This window comes from Solanum tuberosum, unplaced genomic scaffold (assembly GCF_000226075.1).
Source record: "Solanum tuberosum cultivar DM 1-3 516 R44 unplaced genomic scaffold, SolTub_3.0 scf00447, whole genome shotgun sequence".
Classification (NCBI taxonomy): Eukaryota; Viridiplantae; Streptophyta; class Magnoliopsida; order Solanales; family Solanaceae; genus Solanum; species Solanum tuberosum.
In genome coordinates this window covers 201,935-213,846 of record NW_006239372.1, presented here as the reverse complement: position 1 = coordinate 213,846, position 11,912 = coordinate 201,935, and positions in this window count along the sequence as shown.

Genomic DNA, 11,912 nt, shown 5'->3' with positions numbered 1-11,912 from the left:
GATGGTGTGATAATTCCATATAAGGTTATAAATAAGGAGGAAGAGCAGGATGAGGTTTTACTATGAGAAATAGCTAAATGAGAGCCCTTAGTTGGTTTCGAATAGTAATGCGGGCAATTCTAGTTGGTATTGCAGAGATGATAAGAGTAACCTCGTTCCATACCCAGTCTAACCGTCATTCGAGGACGAATGATCCCAAAGGGGAGATATTGTAACACCACAGAAAATTTTGAGCTAGGACTCGAACCATTCTTCGTTGAGAGTAAGATTTTACCGAGGAATTTAAATTTTCTTATGTGTTAAGGTAGCTAGATGTAGCACCTTGAGTTCCAAAAATAACTAAAGAGAGTTCATTCAAGTTATTCCTAAGTTCTTTTAAGGTTTAGGTCAACTTCAAATGACCATAACTTTTAGGACATGATGAGTTAGGAGACCCATAAGATATCAAATGAGAGATATCTGGGTCCTCTTACCACGCCACCGAGTTTGCTAATTTTTGAGCTTGTATGATGGAGATATGCCTTGTTTTTAAGTAAGGCTATCCATTTAAGGAAGTTACCCAAAAATAGGAGGGATATTTTAGTCTTTTCCTTACCCCCACAGATTCTAAACGCAAATTACACCCAATTAAGGGTCTAAACTGGTTAGAATCGGTTACATTCATCCCCAAAAGTGTTTAGGGTTTTAGAGAGAGGATTCAAAAGGAGAAAAAGTTCAAAGTTTCAAGTGTTCATTCAAGAAATTCAAGATTTCGCCAAGAACCTAGTTCTTTGAGGTATGTAAGCTTCCATAATATTGGGTTCGTTCACCCACATGCCAATCATGAGTTTCTTTTGCAAATCTATCCATAAATATTGAGCAATTTAAGTTTTTGATGAGTTCTTGATAAGTGTTCTTGAAGTTTCTTTCTAAATCTTATTTTGTTGAGGATTTGAGGAATTATTGAGATGAAAGTTAGTAATTTTTATTATCGAACCTACAACCAATAATCAAGAAATCCTATATATCAAGTCACAATCCTTGAATTCATAAATACAATTCAAGGAAGAGTTAAGAGTAGAGTTCAAGAAATTCTTTGAGTGAAATTGTGAATCCTTCGAGATCAACTATCGATTTGAGTTTTTTAAAAGGTTTCCTTCAATCCCTATTGATTCTAAACACTCTAAACTACTTCTAAACACCTAGAAATCATTCATAACATGAATCATAACCTTGAATTCATAATTCAAATTCAAGGTAGAGTTAAGAGTCAAGTCTTGAGAGTTCTTTCGAACATTTTTGAGAAAGTCCCTTTTGAGTCTTTTTCGAGGAGTCTTCTACAATTTCTAATAACTTGTATCAAGACTCGAGTAAGTGAGTATGAGAATGAGGAGAATGTATTTATGACTCTACACTATCATCGAGATCCTTCATATCATGAATTAAAATTCTTGAATTCATAATTCAATTTCAAGAAATAGTTATGAGTAGAGTTCAAGAAAGTCTTTGAGTTCAATTGTGAATCCTTTGAGATCAACTATCAATTTGAGCTAAGTTTTGAAAAAGTAAGTATGAGAATGAGAAGAGTCATATAAATGAGTTCCATATTGTTATTTAGACCCTTGAGTCGAGTCGTTCATGCCCATAAATTTTGCATGAACTCCATCAGTTGAGTATCTTTGAGAGGAGTAGTATCTTCATGTTCTAAGTCTTAAGTATTGATTTCCTAATCATTTTGGGATTTTATTCCTAATCATGGGGCTACTACATATGGTTCCATGAAGGTCCTTGAGTTGAGTGGTTCATTCCCATAATCCACATAAACTCTATGAGTCGAGCAGTCTTGAGATGAGAGGTATCATTGAGTTCTTAAGTTTTGTAGTTCATGCCCATAATTCCGCATGGAACCTCCGAGTCGAGCATTCTTGAGATGAGTAGTATCATTGATTCCTTGAGTTCTGTAGTTGTTGAGTTCCAAGTATTGACCTCTATGTATGGTTATTGAAAACCTCGAATGGAGTCGTTCACGTCCATAATTCAGCATGAACCCTATTATAAGAAGTCTTTTTACAAATTGTTTTAAAAATTGTTTTAAATTGAGCATTGAGTTTACGAAGAGTAGAGCTGTCATGACCCAGGGTACCCCTAGATGTAACAAGGCACATAGAACCCCGAAAGGCACCATGTAAGCCACTAAGAATATCATAACATAATCATAGAACAATAAAGATTAAAAACTCATTTCAAGTCCAAAAATTTTATAAAGGAAAGCGGAAGTCTAGACTTGTCTCAATATAGCCATCTATTACAATAGTCGTAATGAAAATGGCCATAGCCCATAAAACATAGTCCAAAAAGGAAATACAAGGAAAGAAACTACAAGGATAACATCCATCCTTGACTCATGAGGACTCACCAACAAGCAAGGAGAAATAAGCAATTCCAAGCTTTAGCCACAATCAGGACCACCTTGAGAACCGGACCCTACACTTTGGGGAAATGTAAGAAAATATGGGTTGAGTACAAAAATGCACTAAGTATGATAGCTATGCATAAAAGTCATGAAAACATGCTAAAAGGGATATTTTAGTTGAATGCATGCAATTTACTAAGTTACAACATCATTTTGAAGATAATGGAAAAACATAAGTCATAAGCATAAGCATAATCAACTCATAGATAATCATATCATAAGAGGAACATACCATAACTACCCTCAAAGCATAAAAGTGCAATGCATGAATAAGATCCCATAATCTCACCCACACTAAGTAAAGCTTCTTGAGTAGCCATAGTTCATAATCCATATTCTTGTTCATACTATCATAGTGGGATAATCCTTAACCTCCATAGACCATGTGAGCTTAACATGGAATCCGGTGTCTACCCCACACCGAAAAGGGGTTGTCCTTCTTGCCTAAGGTAGAACCATACTCTTAGTTTCGGTATATACACTAGCTAAAGACCTATGAGGGTACATAGTTTATGGGAAAAGGGATTGCTATTAGAAAACCCGGCCTCTACTATCGTGAGGGTTCCATCCCAAGAGATTGCTCCTAGAAACCCGGCCTCTACTATCGTGAAGGCTTCCATCTCATATCACTATCCACTCGGTGCTAAACATTAATTCCCACGGAGTTCATATTAAGTCTTGACTTAAGTTCATATTTATGGAAGAATGTCTTGACACTTAATCCAACATAACTCCTACTATAGCTCATATATTCAATACGTGAGAATAACCTTTCAACCTTAGAACCATCATATTGTGAGAAAACCTTTAACATCATATCATATTCATACATAGGTGTGTAGATGAGAATAACCTTCCAACATAACAACTTTATCATAATCATAATCACTTTACTCTTAAAGTGTTCTTAAATCATATACATAAATCTCATAATCATGAATAATTCTCATACTTTGCCGTTTAAGGATCATAGATCCTATTCCATCAACACATCTAGAATTACTACATTAGTCATGGATGATAACATAATTCAAATAGCTCAATTACTACAAGCATAATCTCTTTCATCAATTAACCTAAATCACAAGGTCATAAATTGGGAATATGTGGATTTAATGGATTCTTGGGGGAGTTCAACATAAAACCATAATAAATCATCAATTCAATCATAATATAAAGTAATTAAATCATTAAAATCATTTTTGAAAGGAATCCATGACTTTGGAGTCAAACCCTAGCTTTTGGGGAATTTCTATCTTTGAAATTGAGTTTTGAAGGGACTCCATGGATGAATTCTATCCATGGATGAAGAGCTACCATACATTAGCTATGAATCTCCAAAGAATTGAGTAGAAACCTTACTCGTTCAAACCCTAGCTCCAACTTCCTTCTTCTTCTTCCTTGAAGATTTAGAGAGAGAATTTTTGCAAAGGATGACGTCACTTAGATTTAGAGAGAGAATTGTTGATATACCGTGAGTCTCCTCAAGGACCCATGGTTGGTCCTTGGGGGTCGTACCTTGACGTTCTAACATGTAACCCTATATTTTTATGTACGTGGAGGTACGTTTACGACTCTAACCCTCATGTTAAGCTCAAGTTTAGCCTACTAGTTTCGGGGTGTTACTATATCTCCCCCTTGGGAACATTCGTCCTCGAATGACAATCTAGACACCTTACAGAATAAAAGACTAAAAACTAGCAGCCCATCATGCATGAAACATCAAAATAATGCACAATTCAAAGGAGGAAACTTCAACTCTAACTCAAACATAATCGATGCAACACAAGGAAGTAGGAACTATATCTAACATCCCATTATGCACGAAATTTCAACATTTCTCATATTCATAAGAGGAACTACCTTCTCCAACTAAAAGCATGCTCAACACAATATCATGGAGCCAATATGCAAATTACTCTCAAAATCATACTAAAGCATGTTCATCAACTCGTCTCATGAAGTCAAATAGGCAACTCATACTAAATGCACAACAACATGAGGAACATCAATCATGAAAACTCATTTTCTTACTAAACATGAATTTCTCAAGAACATTCATAACATAAGGAAATCCATGGAAAAACGCATATAACACACATGACTCCGAAAACACTAAAACTCAAGAGAAACTACTTACCTCAAGCTTGATAGAAGTAGAAGGAAAGAGATGAGGATATCGGGACTTCATATCGGCCCGACCTCCCAAGTAGCTCCCTCAACTACATGATATCTCCATAAAACCTTCACGGAAGTTATTTCCTTCTTTCTCAATCTCTTGTCTTGCCGGTCTAGGATCTCTACCGGAACCTCTTCATATGAAAGACTTTCGTCAACATCCAACCCATCTAGGGGAATAATGGATGCCGGATCTCCAATACACTTTTTAATCATAGAAACATGAAGTACCGGAAGAACCGGGGTCAACTCATTTGGCAAATTCAACTCATAGGCAACCTTCCCAATACGTTTCAAAATTTGATATGGGCTTACATACCGGGGACTAAGTTTCCCTTTCTTGACAAATCTCATCACACCCTTCATGGGTGAGATTTTCAAATAGACCCAATCATTAACTTCAAATTCTAGATCCCTTCTTCTCATATCGGGATAAGACTTTTGTCTACTTTGAGTCGTTCTCAACCTCTCTCTAATAAGCCGAACCTTCTCAATGGCTTCATAAACTAGCTCGGGACCTATCAAAGCAATTTCACCCACCTCAAACCAACCAACCGGAGACCTACATCTCCTACCATACAAGGCTTCAAAAGGATCCATACCAATACTTGAGTAATGGCTATTATTGTAGGAAAACTCTACTAATGGCAAGTGGCCATCCCAATTACCTTTGAAGTCTATAACACATGCCCTTAACATATCTTCCAATGTTTGGATGGTACGCTCCACTTTCCCATCGGTTTAGGGATGAAAAGCCGTGCTAAGCTTAATGATACGCTCAAATTACACCTCTCTTAAAGAAGCGTAAGCGATCGTTGTCAAGTAAAGAACCCAACTTGTAGGTTGGGGTCGATCCCACGAGAAATATGGTTCAGACTTAAACTTAACTAACAATTAAATCCGTTTAGTCAAACTATTTCCAAGACAAGTAAACGAAAGGGGGGGTTTTTGTAAGCAAGTAACAGATTGTTGATTAAGTAACAAGTAAGCAAGATTCAAACTTTGAGTTATCAATATGAGAGAGAAACTAAGGTATGTGTGTTCCCAACAAGCTCTTAACGCAGTAATCCTAATAATAGTAATCATTGTCTAGTGTTTTACATGCAAAGTTGGTAAGTTAGGCATCCCTAAGTAATTGGTCCTCCAAGTAAGGAATTTCACCTCGCACCTTGGTCCGACTATGGGTGTATGCTTTACTAACCCTTACCTTTACCCCAAATTAGACATCACATCAATGAATGACTTAGTTTTCACCCTCGCTCCAATTGATATTAGAGTATTAGATAGCATCCGCTAAATCTCTATAGTTAATTATTTTCCCATTAACTACCTCCTTGGTCCGGCAAGTAGCAACGAGGCAAGTTCTAACGTGTGCACTCGTTAAGAAGATTTCTAAGCGAAAGAATTAGCAATACATGCATAAACACAATTCAAGAACTACTTATTATTATTCATACTTTGTTAATTGCTCATGGTTCCCACAACCCTAGTTGTGGATTTAGCTACTTATGCTTCAGTGTTCACATTTCATATTTAAGAAGAAAGAATTCATGAACTTACAATTCGAATAGATAAAACCTGAAATCTTCAATTGAATTCCAAAGTGAAAATCTTATAAAACGAAACCCAAAAATGAAATTGCTAAAGTTTGCAAGTTAATTTCCAAAATCACCAAAAACTAAGAGTTTACAACAATATCTAACCCCAAAAAACGAGGTTTATAACTCCTATTTATAGAAAACAACTCCTAAACAAAAATAGGAAACAAAATAAGGAAATAACTGGTAGGACGAGATTTCAGACGATGCTTTGACCTACGAACCGTGGGTCGACCTACGGTCGGTAAGTCTTCTTCGTGGCTCAACACTTATCAACTTTCATCAGGTACTGGAACCATCAACTCTCATATCATCAATGAAGGACGTGCAGGACAGACCATGGGTCGACCTACGGTTCATCGTCTTGCTCCATGGTTCCACACCTGTCAGACTTCCCTTATGTTCCACCTATGGTCCATGGACTAGACTACGGTCCATCCTGGAACTCCGTGGTTTGAGTTATTGAAACTCATCTCCAGGTCAAGACCTACGACTGCCCATCCACAGTTCGTGGATGGCACCGTTGGTGGCTACTTCGACACTTTTCCGCTCACATCTTCATCAACCGCATCCATGCCCATTTTCCTGCAAACATTATACACAAAACATCAGTTCTAATCCAAAATAGCCCTAAGACACACAGAAACTTTAAGTGAAACACATCAAAAATACCGTAAACTCACGGTATATCAACATCTTCAACTTAAACTTGTTTGTCCTCAAGCGACACACTAAACTCTAGACGACTCTTATGTAGAAGTAGACATACAAACTCAAGCAATCATATGACTTTTTTCAATCAGTTCCATCACATTAGTGCAAATCTTTTCATCTAGACTCAACAAGCTAACTCATACGAATCAAAACATGACATAGATCGACCAACAAACATCACAACGTACACCTTTCACAATCACCAAAGTATGAATTCTCCAACAATGTAACTAGTGCCCTCACTTGAAAATAAATCCTTTTTCACACAAAATAGAAATGAATTTCAAGTTTTAGGATTCATTCAACTCTCACGCTCAGAAGTAATTTCAAGTACAATTAGTGCTCAATACCATAGACTTTCCCATATTTTCACTACTTAGACTCTCCAAATTAGCTGCTAGGATCACTATAGGACTTTCTTAGCTTGTAAATAGGCTCAGGGTTAGGTTGGGTACATTTGTGTACTTTTTAGTGAGTTTCTGCCCTCCTTGACATTGCGCTAACTTTTTACATCTTTTATCAACCTCTTCTTGACATATTTAACTTTTCTGCTCTTTCCCTTGACTCTCTTTCGCACAGATGTGACATTAGAGTTTATAGATCTTATTTTTCACTTTCTTCTTTTTCTTTCACTTTATTTTTTTTTGTATATTTCAACACTTTTGTTATTCATCTTTTTGCCTCTTTTGAACAAAGTCGCATCTTTTTTTTTCTTTCTTTCTTTTACATAATCTCATTTCATACCCATTACTTTTGATTTCCTCTTTCATAGTGATGAGTCCACAAATTGGACTCATTTAGGGCAATATTTCGATAGAAATTGTGTCCTCAAATGCTTAATTTATCTCAATATCTGATGAAAACCCTTAAGTTTCAGATATTTGATGCTTGAAGGAAAGCATGGACACTATGTCGCAAAAATGAATGAGAAGGTTGAAAAGAATGAACAAATGAAGGCTTGAGGATCACCGAGTCCACTTGACGAGTCGTCGAAGGCTCTTAATTCACCTTCTGTTCCAGTGTGCTAAGCCCTAAAGGAAATGATCAAGTCGGCGGAAAAGGGGAGCAGTCGACGCATCACCGAGAAGTTCCGTGAAGCAGTACCATGTCGACCAATGACCCAGAGCACGACGATGCTGAAGGCTGGTGCAAGACGGTGATGAACTACACCAAATGGCGAATCGCTGAGTTGATCGGCGATTCTGACTAACGACGCCGAATGATCCGCTGCAACACAAATCTATGAAACCTATAAATACTAGTTAGAGTTTTAATTTTAAGTGTCGAACAATTATTATAATTTTCATAGAGAATAGTAATTTTTGATATTTTTGCTCTAAGTTTTAGAGGGTTTTGAAGACTTGAAGAAAAACAGGGTTTTATCTCCAAGGATTTGGACTTGGGTCTCTGGGATTCTTCATTCTTGGCCTATAACAAGACTTAAATCTTCATACCCATTTGAATGCAAACTCATTTAGGTATAAATTTCTATCTCTTGATGTGTGGCTAAAATCCCTAATTTTTGGAGTGTGATTTAGCAAATATAGGTTAAGATAATTGTTGGGTCTTGCTTGCTGATAGTTTAATCATAATTAATTGTGATTTCGTTTAGTGGTTGTGGATGAATTTAATGAATTTGTAGATACAAATACAAATTTATTTATGTGTTTTCGGCTTTCTCGAGAGAAAGGTCGTAAAACTAAGACCACTAGATTGATGGCAGTGTGATTGGGTCAACATGAGGTTCAGCTCGAGAGAGTGAACCCTAGTCCCATATCCACACACTCAGCTTGAGAGAGTGAGTGGGTTAAGGTGTAGGCTGGTCTTCATACGGCAAATGGGTGTCCGAGAGGAACGCATTTGAAATGGGGTAAGTTACTCGAGAGAGAGCTTAACCCCCTTAAACCTTACCTAGTCACAATAACTCTATGAATCTTCTATCAAAAGCATGTACCTTATAATCTAGCTTAACCCGTATTCCCGTCACATCCCAAGGATCCCCTCTCATTGCTTAGAAACCCTTATTGATTTTGCTGTGTTTTACTTACTAGTGAAAAAACCCCCCATTGTTAATTCACACGTTTGTGTCCCCCTTTTATTTACAATGTTTTTACTCGTTAATGTCTTTAGCTACAACTAGTTAAAATGAGATTTTATTTTTCTATAAATTATCAAAACCACTCTCTTGGGACGATCTCAACCCTTGGTTGGGTTACTAAACTATTGTACGATCGTAGACACTTGCATTGAAAGTTGTGTTTTGATTACGCAAACATCAAAATGGCACCGTTGCCGAGGAGTGGTGTTATTTGAGAATTTTTAGATTAGTAGAAGTTTTGTTCTTCTTAGTTGTAGTCTAATTGCCTAATTTTTAGTTTAGTTTTGTTTGTTGTGTGAATATTTCAGAAACCATGAGTGTAGGTAACAACGGTAGCCAGGTAGGCCACCAAGACGACATCAGGAATCTCAACGACGTCCAAGAGCCTAAAATCAATGTCCCCCATCTCATGGGAGGTGTTGGAGCTATCTGTTTACCCCCAGCCGAAGGAAATGCAATGTTTCACATAACAAGCACCATATTGCAACTTCTGCAACTAAAAAGGACTTTTCAGCGGACTGGCTCATAAGGATCCTCACAAGTGTCTTCAAAACTTTGTAGATGTGTGCAGACCATTCTCGTTCAAAAATATCTCACAGGAGTCGTTCCGGTTAAGGCTATTCCCTTTCTCGTTGATGGGACAGGCGTGCAAGTGGCTAGCTGATCTACCGCGTGAATCCATAACTTCTTAGGAGGAGTTGGTAATTGCATTTCAAGTGTGATTTTTCCCTCCCTCAAAGATGATGTCACTGTGGGATAGCATCCAGAGCTTTAAACGTCTAGAAGGAGAGCCTCTGCACGAAACTTGGCCAAGGTTCAAAAGGTTGGTGCTACAATTCCCAACCCATGGTTTTCCAGATAACGTGCTACTTTAGTACTTCTACCAGAGTTTGGACTCAGTAAACAAAGGTGTCGCCGACCAACTTTCACCTGGAGGCCTGATGCAGCAACCGTATGTAGTAGTAGCCCAAATTTTAGATGGCATGACGACTATCAATAGGGCATGGTAAACCCGCGAAGACCAAGTCTCCCCTCTCACATTCAAACTATCTAAGGAGCAGATAGACAAAGATAATGAGAGAGACCAAAACATGGCCAAGATCATGACACAACTTGATATTTTATCCAAAAATGTCATGGGGGTCAGTGTGCCTGTGGTGTAAATGTTGTGGGGGTCGGGTGCGTAAATACTGAGGAGGTGAATTTCGAAGCCTTATATAACGAGGAGGTAAACTTCCTAGCCAACCAAGGTGGTGGTTATCGTTCAAACTACCCAAGGCAGGGTGGTAACCAAGGTTGGGGTAGAGATGAAGGATGGAAGGATAATGAATAAAGTGACCGAAATCCTAATTGGAAGGATGGGGAGAAGGACATATATGTGCCTCCCCACGAGCTCCAAAACCCAAAAGATTCGGAGGGTGGTAGGTCTGAGGATATGCTTTTGCGTATCCTTAACAAAGTTGAAGGGTCAGACAAAATGCTGAAAGGCATGAAAGAATATGTTTCTACCCTTAGCCAGACCATCACCTCCCATTCTGTTTCAATCAAGTAGTGGGAGACCCAAATGGGTCATATATCGTCTCACCTCAATCCGAGACAGCAAGTGGGTTTGCCTAGTGATACTATGGTTAACCCCAAGAGTAAGGTTTGAAGATGGACTTGCGACATGCCACGACGTTAACTAAGGCGCTGTTTGGGAGGCAACCCAAAACCCCTTTAATTGCTTTCTTATTTTTGGATAAAATAATGGTGTGTTGATTGTGCAGATGGAAGTGTGGAGAGTGAACGAACAATGCAGATTTGCGAGAAACAGGTCCAATCGGCGAATCGTCGAACGGTTCGGTGACTCAGAACTAGACCTCCATTAGACTCAATACCATCTTGTATTGGAGTCTATAAAACTCGGCGATCATAAGAAATTATTGGCGAACTGCCGATCGTGTTGGTGATCCCGACAGAGACCGGCGTTTGGTCCCCCAACTTAAACCAAAGGTCTTGTAAATTTCAGCGGAAAAGCTAAACAGTCGGCGTTTCACCGAGTGAGTAGGCGAGTTGGACTAATGTCGCCGAGTGGGCGAGAACTGGATGGTTTTTGCTAGCCAAAGGTTTAAAAGTTTCAACTTCATTCACTTTCCCTCACTTTTTATCTGCCCAAACTCACACCTGCACTTTATTCTCAATATATCTACACTTTTAGAGTATTTTAGTTGTTGATTTGTGTTTGGGAGTTGGATTGCATTGCTGCCTAGCGAATTAATTCCATTTAGTCAGCACGAAAAGTTGGTTCCCAAACTGTGAGTTCTTTCTATGTATTTTGGACCAAATGCAATGATACTACCTTGTTGATTTGTGCTGGGTTTCTCTGGTAGGATTAGAATATTTGTCTACCTGTTAGATTTGCAAATTTTGCCTGTACTAAGTTAAAAAGTTAATTCCTGAAGGTTGCATCTTTTTAACTGACTTAAAATTTGTGGGTTGAGCATGATTGTCACTGGGTCGAAGCCTAATTTGAGTTGTGCATGCCTTGATTGTGTTTTCGAGGGTCACAGGGCAGAATTCGGGAAAGTGGGTCGAAAGCAGACACGTTGGGTCATTTGGCGAGCTGGGTCAAGCTCGCCGAACCACTCGACGGTTCGCCTAAAATCCCAACTCACCTTTAAATTAAAGCTAATTATGATGTTGAATTCAGTAATTTTCGGCGAGACGCATGGCATCGCCGAAAGCATTCGGCGTTTAACCGAAAGATTCTGGTTTGCCCGTTTGTCTGCATCCTTGTATTATCTATGCACTACACTCGGCGAACCGCCTAAGTAATTGCGCGCTTTGCCAACTGGTTCGGTGAAGTGATGCTGCAATTAAACTGCATTATTTT